The following is a 26,349-nucleotide window of genomic DNA, read 5'->3' as shown; positions in this document are numbered from 1 at the left end:
GGACCCAGTGCTCATCAGTCAGCTTCAGCTGCTGTTTAGTCCTGACGATGCAGAAAAATTGTAATGGAGAATGCAATTAAATTACCTGTAGTTGTCGTTAGTTGTAGTCCCTGGGTGGTACAAAGGGTTAATACACTCAGCGGCTAACCAAAAGGTTGGTGGTTTCTGAGTCCACCCAGAGGCATCTCAGAAGAAAGTCATGATAATCTACTTCTGAAAAATCAACTGATGAAAATTCTATGGAGCACAGTTCTACTATGACACATATGGGGTCACCATGAGTGGAAATCAGCTTGACAACAACTGGTGACTGGTTTTATTGTTGACTGCTGTGAATCAGCTCTGACTCATGGGGACCTTACATACAACAGAGGAAAACATCGCCCAGCCCCACACTATCTTCCAGCACTATATCGGACAATATTTGTTAAGATCCACAAGGTCTTCATTGGCTACTTTTTTGGAAATAAATCACCAGGTCTTTCTTCCTAGTTCATCTTAGTCTACTTGCTCATTAATAAAACACAAATACCTAAAAAAAAAAAAAAAAAAATACTTTGTGCACCTCTCCCCCTCCCCTCAGCCTAGTTCCAACAAGAAAATCACATAGGTGCCTGCTACACTTGCCCACTGAAAAAAAAGAGCAATCCAATTTTAGAAACACTTTAAATGATGTTTTTCTTCATTTCTGCAAGGCCTGCCCTGATTCTGTGGAGGCTCAGAGCATGTGGGTCAATTTTTATGTCGGCATCTGTGTTAATTAAACATAGGAAACTGGGCTGGGAAGGTAGGTCAAGAGCAGCGATGCTTCCCCTTTCCTCACTTCCACATCCCCCTTGGTTTTCATTTAATGCAGCTACAATGCCAAGAAAACTAAATATTACAAAGCAATAATTCTGTGTGAGCATGAAGTCAGGAAATGAAGAAAAATATCACTGCTCCTCCCCTAATAAAGCTGAGCTACTGAAAAAGCTGAGAATTTATGTCTAATGCCCCTCTGAGGAGCCTAATGACCATTCAGCTTCTCTGTTTCCTTTTTACCAACGACTGAAGTGTATTTGTGCAGTCTGAAGCTGCTCCTGGGTCTCAGCCCAGCTCCCTTAAAATCAGCACATTGGAAGACTGCAGGCTCCAAAGGTCTTTGTGAGGCATCATGGGCTGTGAGTGAGGAATAAGCTTTAATGGGCCGATGAGAGGCGCCAGTCCACTGGGCCCGGGGAGAGGCCATGAGAGGAGAAAGCCCTTCTAGGGAAGTGGCACTACATCCAAGTTTCCTTATCTGAAGGGTGGAAGCCAAAAACCTGCCTCTCAAATGCAAAGAGATCAAAGTCTATTAGTGGTCGCCAGGGGTGGAAAGGAGGTAGGGGAAAGAAAGACTCATTGCTGGGGCACACTGAGCTTCTATAGAGGGCGATGGAAAAATCTGGAAAGGGCTAGTGGTGATGCTTCCATAGTGTGATGAGCCTAATCAATGTCACTGAGTTGTACATGTAAAAAAAAAGTTGAAATGGCAATTTTTTTGTTACAGTAAAACCTGTGAAAGCCAGAACCTATGTAAGGCAGAAACCTGTCAGAGAAGGAAAACTCAAATATTTTCCACTAAAATGATCAATAGAAAAGTGGTAAGACTACACCCTGTCAAAGGCAGAAAACTTGAAAGACCCAGAAACACAAGGCAGTTTCATCGAGTTCTGGCTCTCACAGGTTTCACTGGAGAAAAAAAAAAATACATATATATATACACACACATACACATATACCCATATATATACATATACTCATCACAATACATTTTTAAAAAATATTTTAATAAAAAATTTTAAAACCCTCCTTCTCAGGACTATCAGAAAGTTAAAGTGCTTCCTAAAGAACCATGTAAAAGCAAGGTAATGGAGCTGTTATCATCATCATCACCATCCCAAGGGCTTTTGTGGGCCTCACTTTCCAGCTCTGTGCTTCTGCTCCATCTAAGCTTGGCAAGCTTCAGAAAGCTTTCGTCACCCCTCCATCTATTTTTATAGTCCCCATTAGCAACAAGAGGCGTCAGAGTGATTAAGCCAGTGTTACTATTAACAGTATTTCAATGATTTATGGTGGTGCAAAGAGAAGAAAGGTCTTATGGGTGTAGTTAACTGGATACATTAACTGTGCAATAAGAGGTATTATTTATAAGTAACAGACTTAATCCTAACTCTTAAAAAAGCCAAGAATAAAAGATCTTAACTGGGTCAAATATTTAAGAAACCATAGTGTGGTTTTTTGTTTTGTCTTTTGTTTCTGCTTTTGTTTGTTTTTCCTCTCTAGTTCTTTTGGCAGAGAAATAACAAGATTTTTCTTCACTAATTTTCTACTCAACAATTGTGAGATGTGTCAGTCTTGACTTAATGCTCTCCCACTAATAGCAGAGAGAGGAGTTTTATCTCCAAAAGGAAAAACTAGCTGAGAAATTCCAGCATCATCACTAATCTGACAAACTGACAACCCAGTCTAGCGGTTAAGAGGTCGGCTCCCTGCAAGAGACAGAAAGGGCCACATGACCCAGAGACTACATCATCCTACGACCAGAAGAACTAGATGGTGCCTGGCTACAACTGATGACTGCCCTGACAGGGAACACAACAGAGAACCCCTGAGGGAGCCAGAGAGCAGTGGGATGCAGACCCCAAATTCTCTTGAAAAGCCCAGACTTAATGGTCTGAGTGAGACTGGAAGGACCCCGGTAGTCATGGCCCCCAGACCTTCTGTTGGCCCAGGACAGGAACCATTCCCGAAGCCAACTCTTCAGACATGGACTGGACTGGAGAATGGGTTGGAGAGGGATGCTGGTGAGGAGTGAGCTTCTTGGATCAGGTGGACACTTGAGACTATGTTGGCATCTCCTGCCTGGAGGGGAGATGAGAGGGTGGAGGAGGTTCGAAGCTGGCGAAATGGACAGGAAAAGAGAGAGTGGAGGGAGAGAGTGGGCTGTCTCAGTAGGGGGAGAGTAATTGGGAGTGTGTAGCAAGGTGTATATGGGTTTTTTTGTGAGAGACGGACTTGATTTGTAAGCTTTCACTTAAAGCACAATAAAAATTATTAAGAAAAAAAAAAGAGGCAAGCTCCCTTCCAGAAACAGATACTGTATTTTTACCCAAATAAAGCACATCTTCTGTGTTTGTTTGCCAACGATGCCCTCTCCCTGCAAGGTATTTTCGTAAGTGCTACTATGTCAATTTTTTTCACGTTGCTGTAAAAAAAAATAAATAAAAATTAGCATAGTTCACTTACAAAAATACCTTGCCAAGGGAGGGCGCAGTTGGCAAACAAACATAGAAAGGCACACATTATTTGTGTAAAACGTACTTGGGTTCAAACCATATTCCTCCACTTGGCCACTTGAACTAGTTATTCGAAGAATTTCTTCAACTCTTATAGCATCAGTTTCCTTAGCTTTAAAACATGGATGAAGATGCTACTCATCTACACAGTGTAACTAGTCAATGAGGATTAAAATAAATAAGTCTTAGAAAGTATCTCTCTCAATGTCTGGCAATACCAAGTGCTCAGTAATTTGTTAGTAGTTTTGGTTAGGTTAATAAAACCTCATTTACTTCTACCCTAAAATGATTACCCACATTTTCTTCAAAGAAAATACAATGTTGATGTAATCAAAACTGAGGCTATAAACCTGGGAGCTGGTGACTCAGATTGGTGATCCCCAAACCTGGCTGCTCGTGACAATTTTCTGAGTAACTTAAAAGTACAGATGCCTTAGTCCCATTGAATCAGAATCTCCTGGAGGAGGGGATCATGGCAAGAAAATGTATCTAGCAGAAGCTTTCCAGGTGATCTTGATGAGCAGTGGTGTGTAGGAACCACTAGCTTGGGGAAAAATTAGTCCCATTACATCAAAAGCAAAAGCAAAAACAAATTCATCTCAACTTCAAGTTCTGTCTCTAACTTCCCTGGAGGGGCGGGGGAGACTATTTTAGAAAATGCCTGTGTGCGTGTGTGTGTAAATATACACAAATATGTAAGGGAAAATATCCACAGAAGAAAAACACCCATGGAAGCCAGCAAAGTTACACAATGCCATAGATGATTTTCATAGAGCCCAGAACACATTGTGTGATGGGAAAATGAACCAAACCACCCTTCTGTTTTTATGAATTGTTTTACGATTCAGTAAAGTATCCTGAAGGCCACTGCAAACTGTTTCCTGATGGTATGGACCATAAAAGTTTACATGAAGCTGTGCAACAGCTCAAAAAAGAATGAAATTCAGAGAGACTCCAGGAGGTGCATATGGACATAAGCTTCATTCATTACTTGCCTTTAAAGCTGGTCTTCTCCTACATACTCTGCCCACCCAGTGAGTGACCCAAGCAATAACCTGGGAATACCTTTGACTCTTCCTGACCTGCCTCACCCAAACAGTGACCAATACATTCAACTTATTCCACCTTCCAACCATCTTTCTGGAACCCTGGTGGCATAGTAGTTAAGAGCTAGGCTGCTAACCAAAAGGTCAGCAGTTCAAATTCACCAGCTGCTCCTTGGGAAACACTATGGGACAGTTTTACTCTGTCCTATAGGGTCGGTATGAGTCGAAACTGACTCGACAACACCTAACAACAAGAACAATTATCTTTCCTGTTGACTCCCTCCACCTAGCTTCCACTGGCCTGGGGAACCCCTGGTCTTACCATTCCAGCTATTTCAGTGCCCTTATAAGAAAAGCTTCACTCAGGGCCAGGGCCCTGACAAAGAAGGGCACAGGAACAGACAGATACTAAGGCTGAACAAGGCATAGATAGGACAGGTGGGGGACAAAGGTATTTGGGCCTGATTTGAGGCCCCAGGAAGAAGTATCCATAGAGCATGCTGTTCTGGAAGGTCTTGGCCCTATGCATTCGGCAAGTCCTGAATGTGTATATGTACATGTGTCTGTGAATTGGAAAGAAACTGAAAAGATTTATTCAAGAGAGAACTATTTTTTAGGGTTACATCATCCTCGGTTGTGACTCAATATTTTACTAATTTTCTCCTAGCTTCAAAGTCTCAGACTCTCCATGTATTCCTTTGTCAATACAGTCTGAATCTAATGCCATTTTGCTGACAGTAGGTCATGGGAAATGTCAGTGGAGAGTAGCGGTGATGGGTAGAGAAATATGTCAAAAAGTTAATCACTTTTGCCTCACACCGATCAGAATGACTGTTATCAGAAAAATGGAAAAAAACAAGTGTTGGTGAGGATGTGGAGAAATTGAAACCCTGTGCGTTGCTGGTAGGAATATAAAATAGTGCAATCACTGTGGAAAACAATTTGGCAGTTCCGCAAAACGTTAAAAGAAGAAAAAAGAAAAAAATGTGAAACATAGAATTACCATACGACTCAGCAATTTCATTGCTAGGTATATACCCAAAAGACTTGAAAGCAGGGACTCAAACAGATACTTGTACACCAGTGTTCTTTGCAGCACTATTCACAATAGCCAAAACATGGAAACAACTGAAGTATCCATCAAGAGATGAATAGAGAGAGGCAGAGCCAAGATGGCGGAATAGACATGCTTCCGGCAAGCCCTCTTACAACAAAGACCCAAAAAAACAAGTGAAACAAGTATATTTATGACAAGCTAGGAGATCTGAACATCAAAGGCAAGCTCAGAAAATGAACTGAGGGGCGGGGGAGGAAGAGACAATTCAGAAGGGGAGAGGAGTTACCCGACTTGAATCACGAGGAGCCCTCAGGCACCATTCCCAGGAGTGGCGGCAGCGGGCTGGTACTAGCGTTGGGCCACAGTTTCCTCAGGGAGAACCAACCGGCCACGCAACCTACTCACACCTCTGGAAACAGAGAAGAATGGCGCTCTTGGCAAAAGCTAAGTACTTGTGTATATTTTACCGCACCCCTGTACCTCGCAAGCCAGCTTCAGCTGCTGATTTCCCTGGGCCTGAGATAGGCCCTGTTGAACACCTAGAGACATCCTCCCGGGCTTGGAGAAGGAATAAATTTGCAACTGGGGGAAAAGATAATTTGCCAGCCCAACTAACCGGGGAGCTCAGGACACAGGTGGCTCCTGTCCAGGCATAAACAGTCCATGGACTTTGAGTACCTTTCCCCTCTGCATGGACCTGTGTGGGCTTATTTCAGGATAATAGGCCTTTATCGACAGACTCCAACTGTTTCAGCTGTGCAGCAGAGAGGTGGGTGTTTGATGTTTGACATTGCTTTGCCTATGAAACAGGGTCCTCACCTACCCACATCAGGGGCCTAAGTACTGGTGGCTCCACCCAGGACACCCAGCCACCCGTGACAGGGGTCCAAGGATAATTGGTACCTACCAGTCCTTACAACCAAAAATTTTGGGTGCCCATGGTCCATCTGGAGAACCCACCCACCTGTGCACTCTAGGGAAAAGGGACATACTTTCCTCAGAGACATGAGGGGGATGATAGCCCCCTGCCTTGTACAGAGTGTGACCCCCTGCAACAACTAGATACTGGTACAGACACCAATCACCCCTGCCCCTCTAAGACTGTAGGACAGAACCTGTACCACACACATGATGATCAGCTACCTGGACACCTGAGCTAAATCCATACCAGAAAAGTGAATGGACCCCTAGACTCATATACCTAATTACAGCTATAGCCATCTGGAGATATGACGTCAGAGCTCCAAGGGCAAAAATAATCACGCTAGCTCACTCAAACAACCCATTTGGGCCTATTGAAACAAAGCAAGAAGCTAGGACACAATAAGCAAATATAAAATAAACTAATACAATAACTTATAGATGGCTCAGAGACAACAGTCAATATCAAGTCACATAAAGAAACAGACCATGATCACCGCAATAAGCTCTCAAAACAAAGAATAAAGGGATCTTCTAGATGAAAGTGCATTCCTGGAATTACCAGAGGCAGAATACAAAAGTTTAATATACAGAACCCTTCAAGACATCAGGAAGGAAATGAGGCAATGCGCAGAGCAAGCCAAGGAACACACAGATAAAGCAATTGAAGAAATTAAAAAGATTATTCAGGAACATAAGGAAAATTTTAATAGGCTAGAAAAATCCATAGACAGCAATCAGAAATTCAGAAGATTAACAATAAAATTGCAGAAGTAGACAACTTAATACAAAGTCAGAGGAGCAGAGCTGAGCAAGTAGAAGCTAGAATTTCTGAACTTGAAGATAAAGCACTCAGCACTAATATATTTGAAGAAAAATCAGATAAAAGATTTTTAAAAAATGAAGAAGCCTTAACAATCATGTGGGACTCTATCAAGATAAATAACCTACAAGTGATTGGAGTACCAGAAAAGGGAGGGATAACAGAAAATACAGAGAGAATTGTTGAAGATTTGTTCACAGAAAACTTTCCTGATATTGTGAAAGATGAGAAGATATCTATCCAAGATTCTCATCGAACACCACATAAGGTAGATTTTAAAAGAAAGTCACCAAGACCTATTATCAAACTTCCCAAAACCAAAGATAAAGAGAGAATTTTAAGAACAGCTAGGGATAAACGAAAAGTCACCTACTAAGGAGAGTCAGTAAGAATAAATTTGGACTACTCAGCAGAAACCATGTAGGCAAGAAGGCAATGGGATGACTTATATAAAAAATTGAAGGAAAAAAAATTGCCAACCAGTAAACATATCCAGCAAAACTGTGTCTCAAATATGAGGGTGAAATTAGGACATTTCCAGAAAAACAGAAGGTTAGGGAATTCGTAAAAACCAAACCAAAACTACAAGAAATACTAAAGAGAGTTGTTGATTAGAAAATCAATAATATCAGGTATCAACCCAAGACTAGAACACTGGGCAGAGCAATCAGAAGTCAACCCAGACAGGGAAATCACAAAAATAAATCCAGATAAAAAAGCTCAAAATGGGAACAGCGATGTTCTTATGTAAAAGAAGACAACATTAAAACATTAAAGAGGGACTAAGAAATGTAGTTGTAGTTCTTCCATATGGACAGGAAGACAAGGTGATACAGGGAAATAAAAGTTAGGGTTAAATTTAGAAAAATGGGGGTAAATATTAAGGTAATCACAAAGGAGACAAACTATCCTACTCATCAAAATAAAATGCAAAGGAAAAATACAGACTCAGCAGAAACAAAATCAACAACAACAAATATGAGGAAAGGACAGTATCTAAAGGTAATCTACTCAGCACATAAAGTTAACTGGGAAAAAGAGACTGTCAACAACACACAAAAAAAGACATCAAAATGATAGCACTAAATTCATACTTATCCATAATTACACTGAATGTAAATGGACGAAATGCACCAATAAAGAGACATACAGTGGCAGAATGGATTAAAAAACACGATCCATCTATATGCTGCCTACAAGAGACAAACCTCAGACTTAGAGACACAAACTAAAACTCAAAGGATGGAAAGAAATATACCAAGCAAACAACAATCAAAAAAGAGCAGCAGTGGCAATATTAATTTCTGACAAAATAGACTTTAAAGTTAAATCCATCATAAAGGATAAGGAAAAAAAAAATAACCCAGTGCCGTCAAAGAATAAGGAAGGATACTATATAATGATTAAAGGGAAAATATACCAAGAAGATATAACCACATTAAATATTTATGCACCCAATGACAGGGCTGCAAGATACATAAAACAAACTCTATCAGCATTGAAAAGTTAGATAGACAGCTCCACAATAATAGTAGGAGACTTTTGATGAAGGACAGGACATCCAGAAAGAAGTTCAATAAAGACACGGAAGATCTAAATGCCACAATCAACCAAATTGATCTCATAGACATATACAGAACACTCCACCCAACAGCAGCCAATTATACTTTCTTTTCTAGTGCACATAGAACATTCTCTAGAATAGACCACATATTAGGTCGTAAAGCAAGCCTTAGCAGAATCCAAAACATTGAAATATTCCAAAGCATCTTCTCTGATCCTAAGACCATGAAAGTGGAAATCAATAACAGAAAAAGCAGGGAAAAGAAATCAAACACTTGGAAACTGAACAATACCCTGCTCCAAAATGACTGGATTATAAAAGACATTAAGGATGGAATAAAGAAATTCATAGAATCCAATGAGAATGAAAACACTTCCTATCGGAACCTTTGGGACACAGTGAAGGCAGTGCTCAGAGGCCAATTTATATCAGTAAATGCACACATCCCAAAAGAAGAAAGGGCCAAAATCAAAGAATTATCCTTACAACTTGAGAACAACAAAAGAAACCCACAGGCACCAGAAGAAAATAAACAATAAAAATTAGAGCAGAACAAAACAAAATAGAAAACAGAAAAACAATTGAAAGACTTAACAAGACCAAAAGCAGGTTATTGGGAAAAAATCAACAAAATTGATAAACCACTGGCCAAACTGATAAAAGAAAAATAGCAGAGGAACCAAATAACCTGAATAAGAAATGAGATGGGTGATATTACAACATACCCAACTGAAATTAAAAGAATCATATCAGATTACTATGAAAAATTGCACTCTAACAAATTTGAAAACCTAGAAGACATGGATGAATTCCTAGAAACACACTATCTACATAAACTCAAACAAGCACAGGTAGAACAACTAAATATACCCATAACAAAAGAAGAAATTGAAAAGGTAATTTTAAAACTCCCCCCAAAAAAAAGCCCTGGCCCAGATGCCTTCACTGCAGATTCTACCAAACTTTCAGAGAAGAGTTAACACCACTACTACTAAAGTTATTTCAGAGCATGAAAAAGGACAGAATACTTCCAAACTCTTTTTATGAAGCCGCCATATCCCTGATACCAAAACCAGGTAAAAAAAAAAAAAAAGACACCATGAAAAAAGAAAAGTACAGACCTATATCCCTCATGAACTTAGATCCAAAAACCCCCAGTAAAATTCTAGCCAATAGAATTCAACAACATATCAAACAAATAATTCACCATGACCAACTGGGATTCATACGAGGTGTGTAGGGATGGTTCAACATCAGAAAAACAATTAATGTAATCTACAAAAAAAAAAAAATTTTTCTTCTCCACCACATAAATAAAACAAAAGACAAGAATCACATGATTTTATCAACTGATACACAAAAAGCATTTGACAAAGTTCAACCCCCATTTATGATAAAAACTCTCAGCAAAATAGGAATAAAAGGAAAACTCAACAAAATAAAGGGCATGTATACAAAGCCAACAGCCAACATCACCCTAAATGGAGAGAGACTGAAAGCATTCCACTTGAGATCAGGAACCAGACAAGGATGCCCTTTATCACCACTCTTATTCAACCTTGTGCTGGAGGTCCTAGCCAAGGCAATTAGGCTAGATAAAGAAATAAAGCCCATCCAGATTGGCAAGGAAGAAGTAAAAATATCTCTATTTGCAGATGATATGATCCTCTTATACACAGAAAACCCTAAGGAATCCTACAGAAAACTACTGAAACTAATAGAAGAGTTCAGCAGAGTATCAGGATACAAGAAAAACACACAAAGATCAGTTGGATTCCTCTATATCAACAAATAGAACAACAAAGAGGAAATTACCAAATCAATGCCATTTACAGTAGCCCCCAAGAAGATAAAATACTTAGGAATAAATCTTACCATAGATGTAAAAGACTTATAAAAAGAAAACAAAAAACACTTCGGCAAGAAATCAAAAGAGACCTACATAAGTGGAAAAACATACCTTGCTCATGGATAGGAAGACTTAACATTAAAAAAAAATGTCTATTCTACCAAAAGCAATCTATAGATTTAATGCAATTCTAATCCAAATTCCAATGATATTTTTTAAAGAGATGGAGAAAGAAATCACGAACATCAGATGGAAGAGAAAGAGGCCCCAGATAAGTAAAGCATTACTGAAAAAGAAGAACAAAGTGGGAGGCCTTACTTTACCTGATTTTAGAACCCTTTATACAGCCACAGTAGTCAAAACAGACTGGTACTGGTACTGGTACAACAACAGATACATGGACCAATGGAACAGAATTGAGAATCCAGACATAAATCCATCCACATATGAGCAGTTGATATTTGACAAAGGCTCCAAAGCAGTTAAAGGGGAAAATACAGTCTTTTTAACAAATGGTGCTGGCATAACTGGATATCCACCTGCAAAAAATGAAACAAGACCCATACTTCACACCATGCACAAAAACGAGCTCAAAATGGATCAAAGACCTAAATATAAAATCTAAAATGATAAAGATCATGGGAAAAAAATAGACAAGGTTAGGAGCCCTAATACATGACATAAACAGTATACAAAACATTACTAACAATGCAGATGAAAAACTAGATAACTGGGAGTTCCTAAAAATCAAACACCTATGCTCATCCAAGGACTTTACCAAAAGGGTAAAAAAGATTACCTACAGACTGGGAAAAAGTTTTTAGCTATGACATTTCCGATCAGCACTTGATCTCTAAAACCTACATGATACTGTAAAAACTCAACTACAAAAAGACAAATAACCCAATTAAAAATGGGCAAAAGATATGAACAGACACTTCACTAAAGAAGACATTCAGGTAGCCAACAGATACATGAGGAAGTGCTCACAATCATTAGCCATCAGAGAAATGCAAATCAAAACCACAATGAGATTTCATCTCAGTCCAACAAGGCTGCCATTAATCAAAAAAACACAAAATAATAAATGTTGGAGAGGCTGTGGAGAGATTGGAACACATATACACTGCTAGTAGGAATGTAAAATGGTACAACCACTTCGGAAATCGATTTGGCGCTTCCTTAGAAAGCTAGAAATAGAACTACCATATGATCCAGCAATCTCATACCTTGGAATATATCCTAGGGAAATAAGAGCCTTTACACGAACAGGTATATGCACACCCATGTTCATTGTAGCACTGCTTACAATAGCAAAAAGATGGAAGCAACCAAGGTGCCCTCAACAGATGAATGGATAAATAAATTATGGTATATTCACACAATGGAATACTACGCATCGATAAAGAACAGTGATGAATCTGTGAAACATTTCATAACATGGAGGAACCTGGAGGGCATTATGCTGATTGAAATTAGTCAGTTGCAAAAGGACAAATATTGTATAAGACCACTTAAGAACTCAAGAAATAGTTTAAACAGAGAAGAAAATATTCTTTGATGGTTAGGAGTGGGGGAGGGAGGAAGGGTGGGAGAAGGGTATTCACTAATTAGATAGTAGATAAGAACTACTTTAGGTGACAGGAAAGACAACACATAATACAGGGGAGGTCAGCACAACCAGACTAAACCAAAAGCAAAGAAGTTTCCTGAATCAACTGAATGCTTTGAAGGCCAGCATAGGAGGGGCGGGGGTTTGGGGACCATGGTTTCAGGGGAAATCTAAGTAAATTGGCATAATAAAATCTATTAAGGAAACATTCTGCATCCCTCTTTGGAGAGTGGCATCTGGGGTCTTAAACGCTAGTAAGCACCCATCTAAGATGCATCAATTGGTCTGAACCCACCTGGACCAAAGGAAAATGAAGAACACCAAGTACATGAGGTAATTGCGAGCCCAAGAGACAGAACGGGCCACATGAACCAGAGACTACATCATCCTTAGACCAGAAGAACTAGATGGTGCCCGGCTACAACTGATAACTGCCCTGACAGGGAACACGACAGAGAACCCCTGAGGGAGCCAGAGAGCAGTGGGATGCAGACCCCAAATTCTCATAAAAAGACCAGACTTAATAGTCTGAGACTAGAAGGACCCCAGTCATCATGGCCCCCAGACCTTCTGCTGGCCCAGGGCAGGAACCATTCCCAAAGCCAACTCTTCAGACATGGATTGGACTGGACAATGGGATGGAGGGGGATGCTGGTGAGGAGTGAGCTTCTTGGATCAGGTGGACACTTGAGACTATGTAGGCATCTCCTGCCTGTAGAGGCATGAGAGTGTAGGGGGGGTTAGAAGCTGGCGAAATGGACACGAAAAGAGAGAGTGGAGGGAGAATGCGGGCTGTCTCCTAAGGGGGAGAGCAATTGGGAGTATGTAGCAAGGTGTATATAAGTTTTTGTGTTAGAGACTGATTTGATTTGTAAACGTTCACTTAAAGCACAATAAAAATTAAAAAAAAAAAAGATGAATGGGTAAACAAAATGTGGTATATCCATAAACATACAATGGAATATTTTCAGCCATAAAGAGAAATGAAGTTCTGATACATACAATGACATGGATGAACCTTGAAAACATTATACTGAATGAAATGTCAGACACAATGACAAATATTGTATGATCACAGAATAGGCAAATGCATAGAAACAGAAGTTTTTTAGCGATTACCAGGGACTGCGGGGAAGGAGTAATGGAAGTTATTGCTGAAGGGTTACTGAGTTTCTGTTGGGCGTGATGTAAAACTTTTGGAAATGGGTGGTGGTGATGGCAGCATAACATGATGAATGTAATTAATACTATTAAATTCTGCACATAAAAATGGTAAAAATGGAAACTTATTATATGTATTTTACCACAATATAACTTTTTTTTTTTTAACTAATGCCTTTTTAAGCCCTTATTACAACCAAACAACCAACCACCAATGGCCTTAACCAAAGAAAAAAGTACCCATTCAAATACAAGGTAACATTGTTCTCATCAATACAGTCTACCTAGAATTGGGACACCCATTTTGCAGTAACTGAACAAAATGTATTCTCAAATCAACTATATTGGTTAGAGTAAATAAAGCTAGCTGGTGGAATAACAACCCCCAAATATCAGTGGCATAATGCAACAATGGTTTGTTTCTTACTTGCATCATAATTTTGAGAGTCAGTGACAGATGATGCAGTCAATCAAGGGACCCAGACTCCTTCTACCTTGTGACTCCACCCTCTTTTAAATCCTCAGAATCTTCTCCAATCTACTGGTAAACCGGGGGAGAGAGAGATGATTGTAAATTTTAGGTGTTTGTGGGGCCAGGGCTGGATGTAGCCCATATTACTTCTACTCACATTCCATTGTCCTGAACTTGTGTTCCTGTCCAACCTAATAGCAAGGGAGACTGGAAAAATTAGTCTAGCTTTGGGGGGGCAAGACAAAGAGAATACAAATATTGGTGAATTCCATCCATCTCTGGAATTTTCCTGAAGCAAATATCACAGTCAGAGTATTTATTCACTGTCCTTAAAAATTACTTTTAAATGACCACTTTACAGATGACCTCTCTTCTCTCTTTGGAAACCCATGTTGATAATGGGTAATGACAATGGTAATACACAGTAACTTTGTTATATCACGATGTGTTCTACTGTGGCTCCATCTGGGATCCTGTCCAAAGGGATTTTGTTATTAAAATACCCACAAGACTCAGTATAAGGTGGTATAAGTTGGTTTCACAAAAAAAGGCAGTTGTGATATATCAAATTAAAACAACTAACCAGCAAACAAACAACTAAATGCCTTCCTGTACCTCCTTCCCTCTAGAATTAGAAGGGAGAGGCAGTGGGGTGGGGAGACAGGGAGGCTGGTCACACTTTGTAACCTTCCCAACAGTTTAACTGTGTGTGGGAGAGGGACAGGGGAGAGAACTCTATGTCCCCGATTCACGTTAAGTAGCCTTCTGTGTTCACTTCAAGTCCCCCAAACATCCAGCCATGATAAGAGATTTGGAGTGGAGTTACATCCCTTTATTCTTTTAGTATGAATTAAGTGCCTTAATGTACCAGGCACTCAGCTGTGAAACATGGCTACAACAGTGAGAAAGATCAGCATGAACTTACTCTCTTGGAGCTCCCAGCTCAGTATGCTAGGCAGATAAACAGAAATCACAACACAGTATGAGTAGGGGATATTCAGAACATCTTGCCCACCATATCAGACATCACTTGGCCTCACATCCCATCCTCGGAACCCAGCTTTTACCTCATCAGCTTTTCACAGGTATACTTGATGGCTGCTCCATGTGTCTCTCATTTTTTGTCTTGGGAATTCTCTGTAGCCACTGTATGGGAGGCCAGCAGGATCCACTGGACACTCACTCACACAGGTGCAATCTGGAAGAGCAAAGGAGTTTACACCTCATGGGACACTGACAAGGGGAGTCAGGTGCCTAAACACAAATGCTTCCCTCCTTGGTCCCTTGGGTGGACAGTTCTGAGGCATAGTCTGTACAGTTCCTTAGAAGGTCCCAGTGGGACAGTGCCTTAGTTGCCCACGGTGAGGACCAACTTGATAACTCACCCTGAACTGAACTGGATTCACCTCATTCCCTGTTTCAGTTTTCCCAGCAACCCTCTCATAGTCCCTTGGATCTTCAAATATAGTCCCCCAAATAAAGCCTGTGCACCAAGCTCTTGTCTCGGACTCAGCTTTCTAATGAAGAAACCCAGGCTAAGGCACCCACCCTCAGAGGAGATTTAGCCATCAGTCTAGACTGACATGAGTGAGAATTTAATGGCTATAGTGTTGATTCAACATGTCTGTCAGTTTGTTGTACTGTGGGGGCTTGTGTGTTGCTGTGATGCTGGAAGCTATGCCGCTGGTATTCAGATACCAGCAGGGTCACCCATGGAGGAGAGGTTTCAGCTGAGCTTCCAGACTAAGACAGACTAGGAAGAAGGACCCGGCAGTCTACTTCTGAAAAGCATTAGCCAGTGAAAACCTTATGAATAGCAGCGGAACATTGTCTGATATAGTGCTGGAAGATGACCCCCAGGTTGGAAGGCACTCAAAAGATGACTGGGGAAGAGCTGCCTCCTCAAAGTAGAGTCGACCTTAATGACATGGATAGAGTAAAGCTTTTGGGACCCTCATTTGCTGATGTGGCACGACTCAAAATGAGAAGAAACAGCTGCAAACATCCATTAATAATAGGAACCTGGAAAGTACAAAGTATGAATCTAGGAATATTGGAAATCGTCAAAAATGAAATGGAACGCATAAACATCGATATCCTAGGTATTAGTGAGCTGAAATGGACTGGTATTGGCCATTTTGAATCCGACAATCATATAGTCTATGCTGGGAATGACAACTTGAAGAGGAACGGTGTTGCATTCATCATCAAAAAGGATGTTTCAAGATCTATCCTGAAGTACAACGCTGTCAGTGATAGGATAATATCCATACACCTACAAGGAAGACCAGTTAATATGACTATTATTCAAATTTACGCACCAACCACTAGGGCCAAAGATGAAGAAATAGAAGATTTTTATCAGTTGCTACAGTCTGAAATTGATCAAACATGCAATCAAGATGCATTATAATTACTGGCGATTGGAATGCAAAAGTTGGAAACAAAGAAGAAGGATCAGTAGTTGGAAAATATGGCCTTGGTGATAGAAAAAATGCCGGAGATCAAATGATAGAATTTTGCAAGACCAACTACTACTTCACTGCAAATACCTTCTTTCACCAACATAAACAGCGACTATACACATGGATCTCGCCAGATGCAACACAGAAATCAAATTGACTACATCTGTGGAAAGAGACAATGGAAAAGCTCAATATCATCAGTCAGAACAAGGCCAGGGGCCGACTGTGGAACAGACCATCAATTGCTCATATGCAAGTTCAAGCTGAAACTGAAGAAAATCAGAGCAAGTTCACAAGAGCTAAAATATGACCTTGAGTATATCCCACCTGAATTTAGAGACCATCTGAAGAATAGATTTGATGCATTGAACACTAGTGACCGAAGACCAGACAAGTCGTAGAATGACATCAAGGACATCATCCATGAAGAAAGCAAGAGGTCACTGAAAAGACAGGAAAGAAAAGACCAAGATGGATGTCAGAGGAGACTCTGAAACTTGGTCTTGAGCCTCGAGCAGCTAAAGCAAAAGGAAGAATTGATGAAGTAAAAGAGCTGAACAGAAGATTTCAAAGGGCCTCTCAAGAAGACAAAGTAAAGTATCATAATGACATATGCAAAGAGCTGGAAGATGGAAAACCAAAAGGGAAGAACACACTTGGCATTTCTCAAGCTGAAAGAACTGAAGAAAAAGTCAAGCCTCGAGTTGCAATAGTGAAGGATTCCATGGGGAAAATATTAAACTACGCAGGAAGCATTAAAAGAAGGTGGAAGGAATACACAGTCATTATACCAAAAAGAATTACTCGATATTCGACCATTTCAAAGAGGTGGCATATGATCAGGAACCGATGGTACTAAAGGAAGAAGTCCAAGCTGCTCTGAAGGCATTGGTGAAAAACAAGGCTCCAGGAATTGATGGAATATCAATTGAGATGTTTCAACAAACAGATTCAGCGCTGGAGGTGCTCACTCGTCTAGGCCAAGAAATATGGAAGACAGCTTCCTGGCCAACTGACTGGAAGAGATCCATATTTATACCTATTCCCAAGAAAGGTGATCCAACCGAATGTGGAAATTATAGAACAATATCATTAATATCACACAAAAGCAAAATTTTGCTGAAGATCATTCAAAAGCGGCTGCAGCAGTATATCGACAGGAAACTGCCAGAAATTCAGGCCGGTTTCAGAAGAGGACGTGGAACCAGGGATATCATTACTGATGTCAGATGGATCCTGGCTGAAAGCAGAGAATACCAGAAGGATGTTTACCTGTGTTTTATTGACTATGCAAAGGCATTCGACTGTGTGGATCATAACAAACTATGGATAACACTGCAAAGAATAGGAATTCCAGAACACTTAATTGTGCTCATGAGGAACCTTTACATAGATCAAGAGGCAGTTGTTCGGACAGAACAAGGGGATACTGACTGGCTTAAAGTCAGGAAAGGTGTGCGTCAGGGTTGTATTCTTTCAGCATACCTATTCAATTTGTATGCTGAACAAATAATACGAGAATCTGGGCTATATGAAGAAGAACGGGCATCAGGATTGGAGGAAGACTCATTAACAACCTGCGTTATGCAGATGACACAACCTTTCTTGCTGAAAGTGAAGAGGACTTGAAGCACTTACTAATGAAGATCAAAGACCACGGCCTTCTGTATGGATTGCACCTCAACGTAAAGAAAACAAAAATCCTCACAACTGGACCAATGAGCAACATCATGATAAACGGAGAAAAGATTGAAGTTGTCAAGGATTTCATTTTACTTGGATCCACAATCAACAGCCATGGAAGCAACAGTCAAGAAATCAAAAGACGCATTGCATTTGGCAAATCTGCTGCAAAGGACCTCTTCAAAGTGTTGAAGAGCAAAGATGTCACCCTGAAGGCTAAGGTGTGCCTGACCCAAGCCATGGTATTTTCAATCGCATCATATGCATGTGAAAGCTGGACAATGAATAAGGAAGAACGAAGAAGGGTTGATGTCTTTGAATCGTGGTGTTGGAAAAGAATATTGAATATACCATGGACTGCCAAAAGAACGAACAAATCTGTCTTGGAAGAAGTGCGACCAGAATGCTCCTTAGAGGCAAGGATGGCAAGACTGTGTCTTACATACTTTGGACATGTTGTCAGGCGGGATCAGTCCCTGGAAAAGGACATCATGCTTGGCAGAGTACAGGGTCAGTGGAAAACAGGAAGACCCTCAACGAGGTGGATTGACACAGTGGCTGCAACAATGAGCTCAAGCATAACAACGATTGTAAGGATGGCTCAGGACCAGGCAGTGTTTCATTCTGTTGTGCATAGGGTCGCTATGAGTTGGAACCAACTGGACAGCACCTAACAACTGTGTTGATTCATTCACATTAGCTACTCTACATTCAAAAGCAAGTTTCAGAGTCTCTTCTGACATCCACTGTGGTCTTCTTTTCTTTCCTGTGTTTTGAATGACTTTGTTTTCTTCATGTATGATGTGCTTGATGTCATTCCATAACTCCTCTAGTCTTTGGTCTTTAGCGTTCAATGTGGCAAATCTCTCTTGAGATGGTCTCTAAATTCAGGTGGGATATAGTCAAAGTTGTAGTTCACTCTTGTGGAATTGTTCTAATTTTCTTTAGCTTCAACTTAAACTTACATCTGAGTAATTGATGGTCTGTTCCACAGTCGGCCCCTAGCCTTGTTCTGACTAATGATATTAAGCTTCTCCATCGTCTCTTTCAACAAATGTAATCTTTTTTATTACTGTGTCTTCCATCAGGTGAGACCCACATGTATAGTACATTTATGTTGTTGAAAAAAGGGATTTGCAATGAAGAAGTCGTTGGTTTTGCAAAACTCTTATCATGCGATCTGCGGCATCATTTCTATTAGCAAGGCCATATTTTCCAACTACCGATCCTTCTTCTTTGTTTCCAACTTTTGCATTCCAACGAGTAATTATCAATGCATCTTAATTGCATGTTTGATCAATTTCAGAGTGCAGAAATTGGTAAAAATCTTCAGTTTATTTTTGGCATTAGTGGTTGGTGTGTAAATTTGAATAACAGTCATATTAGCTGGTCTTCCTTGTAGGCATAGAGATATTATCCTATCACTGATGGCATTGTATTCAGGATAGACTTTGAAATGTTCTTTTTGACATTGAATGCAACACCATTCTCTTCAATTTGTCATCCCTGGTGTTGTACAGCATAACCCGCCCCCCCCCCCAAAAAAAACCAAACTTATTGCCAACAAGTCAATTCCAACATATAGCATCCCTGTAGGACAGAGTATAACTGCTCCACAGCGTTTCCAAGGAGCAGCTGTGGATTTGAACTGCCAACCTTTTGGTAAGCAGCCATAGCTCACCATAGCTCTTAACCACTGCACCACCATGGTTCCACAGTAGAGATTGTCCACTTCAAACAGCCAGTACCAATCCATTTCAACTCATAATGCTGAGGATATTGATCTTTGAACATTCCATTTAATTTTTTGTAACTTCAACTTTCCTAGATTCATACTTCATACATTCTACATCCTGATTTATTAATGGATGTTTGCAGGTATTTCTTCTCCTTTTGAGTTGTGTCACATCAGCAAATGAAGATCCCAAAAGCTTGACTCCATCCACATCATTAAGGTCAACTTTACTTTGAGGAGGCAGTTCCTCCCCAGTCGTATTTTGACCCCCTTCCAACCTGAGGGGCTCATCTTCCAGCACTATACCAGACAGTGGCCCACTGCTATTCATAAGGTTTTTTCTCGCCAGTTTTTTTAGAAATAGATCACCAAATCCATCTTCCTAGGCTGTCTTAGTCTGGAAGCTCAGCTGAAACCTGCCTACCATGGGTGACTCTGCCTACCATGGGTGACTCTGCTCATATTTGAAATACTGGTGGCATAGCTTCCAGCATCACAGCAACACACAAGCCACCACAGTACAACAAATTGACAGACACGTGTTGGAATGGAAGAAATGATGAAGTAAAAGAGCTGAACAGAAGATTTCAAAGGGTAGTAGGAGAAGACAAAATATTATCATAAAATGTGCAAAGACCTGGAGTTAGAAAACCAAAAGGGGAGAACACACTTAGTGTTCTACAAGCTGAAAGAAGTAAAAGTTCAAGCCTCAAGTTGCAAAATTGAAGAATTCTGTGGGCAAAATGGAGCCCTGATGACACAGTGGTTCCGAGTTCGGGTGCTAACCAAAAGGTCAGCAGTTCGAATCCACCAGCCTCTCCTTGGGAACCCTATAAGGCAGTTCTACGCTGTCCTATAGGGTTGCTATAAGTAGGAATCTACTCGATGGCAATGGCTTTTTTAGTGGATATGGGCAAAATATTGAACAACACAGGAAGCATCAAAAGAAGATGGAAGGAATACACAGAGTCACTGTACCAAAAAGAATTGAGCGACATTCAATCATTTCAGAAAGTAGGATATGACCAAGAGCCAGTGGTACTGAAGGAAGAAGTTCAAGCTGCACTGGAGGCACTGGTGAAAAACAAGGCTCCAGGAATTGAAGGAATGCAGTTGAGATGTTTCAACAGATGCAGTGCTAGACGTGCTCACTCATCTATACCAAGAAATTTAGAAGACAGCTAGCTACCTAGCCGACCCACTGGAAGAGATCCATATTTGTGCATATTCCAAAGAAAGGTGATCCAAAAGAATTCAAAAATTATCAAACAATACCGTTGATATCACATACAAGTAAAATTATGCTGAAGAAAATTGAAAAATGGTTGCAGCAGTACTTCAACAGGAAACTGCCAGAAATTCAAGCTTGATTGAGAAAAGGACGTGGAACGAGGAATATCATTGCTGATATCAGATGGATCTTGGCTGAAAGCAGAGAATACCAGAAAGATGTTTACCTGTGTTTTATTGACTATGCAAAGGTATTTGACTGTGTGGATCATAACAAATTATGGATAACATTTCAAAGAATGGGAATTCCAGAACAGTTAATTGTGCTCATCCAGAACCTGTACATAGAACAGGAGTCTTAAAATCGGGAAAGGTGTGTGTCAGAGTTGTATCCTTATTCAATCTGTATTCTGAGCAAATAATTCAAGAAGCTGGACTGTATGAAGAAGAACGCACCATCAGGATTGGAGGAAGAATCACTAACAATCTGCAGTATGCAGATGACACAATCTTTCTTGCTGAAATTGAAGAGGACTTGAAGCAGTTGCTGATAAAAGTCAAAGACTATAGCCTTCAGTATGGATTACACCTCAACATAAAGAGAAAAAAAAAAAATCCTCACAACTGGACCAATAAGCAACATCATGATAAATGGAAAAAATATTGAAGTTATCAAGAATTTCATTTTACTAGGATCCACAGTTAATACCCATGAGAGCAGCAGTCAAGAAATCAAATCACATATTGCATTAGCAGACCTGCTGCAAAAGACCTCTCTAAATTTAAGTGTAAAAAGCAAAGATGTTACCTTGAGGACTAAGATGAACCCGACCCAAGCCATGATATTTTCAATCACCTCTTGAGTATGGGAAAGCTGGACAATGGATAAGAAAGACTGAAAAAGAATTGATGCCTTTGAATTATGGTGTTGGCCAAGAATATTGACTATGTCATGGACTGCCAGAAGAATGAACACATCTGTCTTGGAGGAAGTACAGCCAAAATGTTCCTTAGAAACGAGGATGACAACACTTCATCTCACATACTTTGGACATGTTATCAGGAAGGATCAGTCCCTAGAGAAGGACATCATGCTTGGTAGAGTAGAGGGTCAGCAAAAAAGAGGAAGACCCTCAACTAAATGGATTGACAAAGTGTGTGCAACAATGGGCTCAAAACATAACGATTGTGAGGATGGCCCAGGACCAGGCAGTGTTTCATTCTGTTGTACATAGGGTTGCTCACAGTTGTAAGTGACTCTACAGCCCCTAACAAATGTTGATCCACTTGATTGGGAGATTTTTTCATTGTAGCAGCTTAGCTGACAATGAATCATACGGGATATTCTCCTAAGTGCCTGCCATCACTTTGGGCAGGAGAGACATCCTCTCTTGCAAAGGAATGTAATCAAGCCCATTGCAGCATATTCAGGAGAAATGACAATGTACTGGGGCAAAATGCCTTCGGTAACTCTGAATAGAGCTCATTCCCACATCTTGCCAGTGCTGATATTCTTTATTGCCACAACTTGAATCTAGCATCCAGCCAAGACCAAAAACAAAACAAAGCAAAACTGTGGAGCCGATTCCAATTCATGGCAAGCCCATGTGTGTCGGGGTAGAACTCCGTAGGGGTTTCAGTGGCTGTGATCTTTGGAAGCAGATCACCAGGCCTTTCTTGAGAGGTACCTCTGGGTGGATTTAAATTGCCAACCTTTCCCTTAGTAGCCAAGCACTTAACTGTCTGCATAACCCAGGGACTCTTAGTTTAGGGCTAGAGTGGTTCTTTTAGGACATACTTTTTTGCTTCCTGGAAAATCCAACCACCTATACCACACTCCCTCACCTTAGCTCACTCCTGCTCATCCATTCCTCCCAAGACAAGGGACTAATGGCTTAGTTGGGTATATTTGCATAGTTGTGCCAGCTACTTTCCTCAGAGAGGTTTTCTGGAAAAAATAAGAGACAATTCTATACATGCTAAAAAGTTGTTGTTGTGAACTATTTCTTATATTACTAAAACTTGTATATTTATTCTTAGACTCTGGGACTAGACTGTGAACTCCTTGACAGTGACCACAGAACTTCATTATGAGGTGGTTTCAGTAGTCCAATGGCTGGGAAAGTCTTTCTTGCGTTATATAGAGCAGGAACTGAATACATACTTAAGAATTTATTCTCCACACATTTACATCTAATATTCCCTAATCTCTTTTTTTTCCCAAGTATTATCGCAAGTATGGCAATAAAAGAGCAAAATTCAGCAGATTTCTAAGATCTTTTTTTAAAACATATACAAGTTTTTTTTTTTTGCTGCAGTGTGAGATCATCCTGTGAGTGCAGAGAACCCAGAAAGCTCTACTGCCCTGGCCTGGCCATGGCTGTGAGCACAAGTGGAGCGTGCACCCCCCACCCTGCCACGCACACCCATTATAATCACACAGCGTCCCTCCATCTGGCACCCAAGGACTTGGGAAGGGAGCCGGAAAAAACAATCTCTCTCTTTCCACAAAGCTTCCCACCTGCAGAAGAGCTGTGATAACACTCCTATTTTTAGTATGGAATAACCACATCAGGTGCAAGGTGGGGGAGGGAGGACAGGGGGCTGGAATGGACCAAAAGTTCTCAACACACACTGCTTCTCTGCTGTGGACCCTCTCCAAAAACATGCTTGCTGCCAGTTGCATTTGAAAATCATAAAGTGTGTGAGAGACAACAGCAGCACAGAATACTAAATACCACAAACAATTTAACTCTGTGAGCAATTGTTTGTTCAGGATTTGCGTGTGGCTGCAAACATTTGGGCAATGTTCGAATGGCACGGCCATGACAGGGTGGGGGCTGGTGAAGGTAAGTCAGCCTCATGCTTCACTGCTGGGTCATGGTAAGTGCTATCAGCGCTGTGTAGAAACGAGCCTCCAGGGGAAATGGGGCTGCTCTAGTTTCAGCATCCTAGAAAGCTCTAAGTCTCCTGGGTGACACCAGGGAGGTAAACCAGCCCGAGAAAGTCATGATGTAATGGCTGTAAAACATCGTGCAAACCCCTGTGCATAGAAAACTGGAACAGAGTCCAATTCAATGCAATGCAAGCACAGTAAAACAATAGTAGTTATAACTTATGAGCACCTGGTATTAGCTGGGCCTTTCTCGTTTGTGTGTGGAGAAGCACATTCCCATGTGAATTGCATACAAGCATTGGTTCAGTGGTAGACTTCTCCCCTTCCATGTAAGAGACCTGGGTTCGATTCTTGGCCAACGCACCTCATGAGCAGCCACCACATGTTTGTCAGTGGAGGCTTGCATGTTGCTATGAAGATGAACAGGTTTCAGTGGAGCTTCCAGACTAAGACAGGCTTGCAAAAATCAGCCAATGAAAACCCTATGGGTCACAAGGGTCCGATCCACAACCTATCGTGGGGATGGTGCAGGGCTGGGCAACATTTCATTCCATTGTGTATGGGGTCCCCATGAATCGGGGACCAACTTGACAGAAGCTAATGACAATCGCTGGTCAGGAGCTGTCTCATTTGGATCCAAGGACCAGAAGATGTTCTCTAGTTAACCTCATATGTGTCTCCATTTTAATAACTGTTGAGAAATACCACATGACTTCTGCTTTGAGGCACCTGCCATTAAAAGCTAAACAGTTATCCCCAGAAGCCATGCTGTGGCTTATGATAAAATTATGGAATGCATGAATTAAGATGTTAACATGCTCTCCAATGAATACTCCCAGCTTATCAGCTGTAGTAAAGTTGATTGGATGGCATGACATGAGCACCTGACCAATGTTTTTCTCTAACAATGGGATCAATATGTCAATTTTTTTACGGCACTAATTTTTGGGTGACTTATCAGTTCTGCAAAAACCCTTATACACTTAGTTACAGGGCTTTCTCTCTCAAAACTTTCACTGAGAGGCTTTTTTCTTTGCAGATTTTACATTTTAACAATTAGGACCACCTATTTTTTTATGGTGTGCGGGGATGGGGACAGTGAGTATGAAGCAATGCCAGGCTCAGGCAGCAGGCACGAAACACGGAGGCCTTTATTCTTCCTGGAGTATGATTATCTCAAGCAACACTGTAAAAGCTCTCAGAGTCTGAGAGGCAGAGTGTGCATTCATTGTCAGGCCTGAGATCAGAGCAAAGACAGGTGGCCTCCTTCCCCTACACCCCGCACCTCACCCCAACACTCTGGTCCCTCATGAGTTAGGTAGGAGTTCCTGAGAGGTGCAAATGGGTAAGCGTTTGACTACTAATGGAAAGACTGGTCGTTTGAACCCAACAGAGGCCTCTCAGAAGAAAGGGGCCTGGCGATCTGCTTCAGAAAGGTCACAGCCTTGAAAACCCTTTGAAGCCATTCTGTTCTGCACACATGGGGTCACCATGAGTCAGAATCGACTCAGCAACTGCTTTAGTTTTTTGGTTTTGAGTTAGGTAGGTGGCTGAATGATAGGAGCATCTGGTGACACAGGCAGGATGTACAGGAACTGATCTGCTGCCTGAGAGCCAGAAGCTGCTAGGACAGGCAGGAAAATCATTGCCCCCAGAGTCTTCCAAGAGTGCACTTGTTCAAATGAAAAATAATCTGGTGAACTGAGGTGTGAGCCCTCCCTTAAAAAGAAAACAAAAACAGCCATTGAATCTTGCAGTGGAGAGTCAGCCCTAGAGAAATGGCTCTGGCAGAAAAGATACCGTCCTCAACTGAGAATTAACACTCCTCAAGTCAGGAGGCACCTACTTCAGAGATGTCAGCTGCTTCCTAGCGAAATCAGTAGGCTCTTTGCATCTATGCTTGTAATAAAAGGCAACTCAAGGAAAGCCTTTGCAATTAAAGCATGGAAACACAAGAGTAGCTTTCTGGTGTCTGTCCAGACACTGCTCTTCCCCAGAGGGCCTGTTTAACCAACAGAGAAGCACACTGGGACCATTCTGATGTGTGTTTACACATTCACCTTGCAGGACACAGGACATGGGGCTCAGGCTTGGGCCAGGGTATAAGCAGGAGGTGACTTAAAGGGGGATCCCTTAAAGGGGGAAGGGCATTCAGAGTTACTGGGGAAACTGGAGCACCGAAGAAGCAAGCCCTAGAAAAGAGACGTCAGGGGTTGTTACAGAGGGGCATGGCAAGGGTCTGGAAAGATTACAGTCAATAATTGCAATTGCCTAGCCTTGTCCTGCTAAATTTAAAAGTTCATATCCCCTTCTGCCCCTACGCCCCCGCTATAGGTGGTGGTCCAGTTGCTCAGACACAGAGAGACAGCCCAATGAATGATGCTGCTGCCTCGACTACCCAGATAGCCTGTGCCAGTACATGCTTAACAACAGCTCCCCAAGGGGGCAAAAATGTATACATGTGTATACGTCCATAGGCTTATCACAAATTTTACAGATATAAAAGATGTGTGACATG

The 26,349-nt window shown here is 41.1% G+C and overlaps 1 long non-coding RNA gene across 4 annotated transcripts in view; it reads right to left on the bottom strand.

Annotated features, from left to right (window-relative positions):
* The window catches only part of LOC111752129 (uncharacterized), a 72,158-nt gene that overhangs the window by 37,781 nt on the left and 8,028 nt on the right, over window positions 1-26,349 (bottom strand). Inside the window, exons 3-5 of one of the 4 annotated variants that reach the window (XR_010322519.1) lie at window positions 14,748-15,020; window positions 13,980-14,013; window positions 13,778-13,888 (exon numbers count right to left, since the gene is read on the bottom strand). This is a non-coding gene — a long non-coding RNA (uncharacterized LOC111752129). Of the gene's footprint in view, window positions 1-13,777; window positions 14,014-14,747; window positions 15,021-26,349 lie in introns of all 4 variants that reach the window. The other 3 variants (XR_002787129.2, XR_010322518.1, XR_010322517.1) reach the window with 3 other exon arrangements.

This window comes from Loxodonta africana, chromosome 7 (assembly GCF_030014295.1).
Source record: "Loxodonta africana isolate mLoxAfr1 chromosome 7, mLoxAfr1.hap2, whole genome shotgun sequence".
NCBI lineage: Eukaryota > Metazoa > Chordata > Mammalia > Proboscidea > Elephantidae > Loxodonta > Loxodonta africana.
The sequence above is the reverse complement of the archived record's forward strand: the minus strand, read 5'-3'. Positions and strand labels throughout refer to the sequence as shown.